This window comes from Diaphorina citri, unplaced genomic scaffold, assembly GCF_000475195.1.
Source record: "Diaphorina citri unplaced genomic scaffold, Diaci psyllid genome assembly version 1.1 scaffold22066, whole genome shotgun sequence".
Lineage (NCBI taxonomy): Eukaryota > Metazoa > Arthropoda > Insecta > Hemiptera > Psyllidae > Diaphorina > Diaphorina citri.
The window spans coordinates 1-854 of NW_007399413.1; the positions used below are offsets into that span (position 1 = coordinate 1).

The following is an 854-nucleotide window of genomic DNA, read 5'->3' on the forward strand; positions in this document are numbered from 1 at the left end:
GGAACCGCGATATAACCCCAATTATATCAGGATTCTAGACAGAAATAATCCTGTGCTAGTTATAGGGAGAGACAAAAACCGTCTTAAATACAAGGTAGAATAGTGATACAATCCCGATAATATCCAGCTTTTACACTGAAAAAATAAAAAAATCCTGTGTTAACTTTCGGGATAGAGGCAAAACTCAGCTCAAAAATACGCTAGAATCGCGATAGTGTTCAGTTATTAGGGATAGGATCGACACAGGATCAAGCAATGTTATAACTCAGCAAAAAAGTACGCTAGAACCGCGATATAATCCTGATTATATCCGGACTCTAAACCGAATCATCCTGTTTAGTTATTAGGGAGGAAGGGGGTGTGGTTAGGGGGCGAGATTATCCTTTGAGTGAGGACATGCCAGCTCTCATGACTTCGTCTACTAGCAGGAGGTTGCTGGCAATCACAGAGCTGAAACAGATAAACATTCAGAGTGGGTCACGATTGATCCAGTGGTAACAGGCTTGCTTGAAATTCAGAAGGGCTTGGTCTCGATTCCCTAAGATGGACGAAAATTTGCAATCGTGTTCTGAAAAAAATTGCACTCGGTTAACGTTAACCTTGTCTTCCACAAATGTTAACGTTCCTTGTCGTTAACATCAAAAGGTTAACGTTGTCTTCCACAAATTTTTCCCCTTGCATCCCAGTATTGCTCTACAATGTCATTGCTGGCTTCCAAGGCGGGGCAGGAGTTAAGATGAGAGGAGTTCATAGGGGAGTTTAAGGAACAGAGAGCCCAGACTAGGATAGAATATTACTTGAGGTGAATGCTACATAAACATAATAAACTGTTAACGGGGGTCTTGTGTTTCATT

General features: G+C 41.3%; 1 pseudogene; it reads right to left on the minus strand.

Annotated features, from left to right (window-relative positions):
* Nucleotides 1-15: 15 nt before the first annotated feature.
* Nucleotides 16-450, minus strand: LOC103523407 (annotated as a pseudogene).
* Between the last annotated feature and the right edge of the window lie 404 nt (nt 451-854).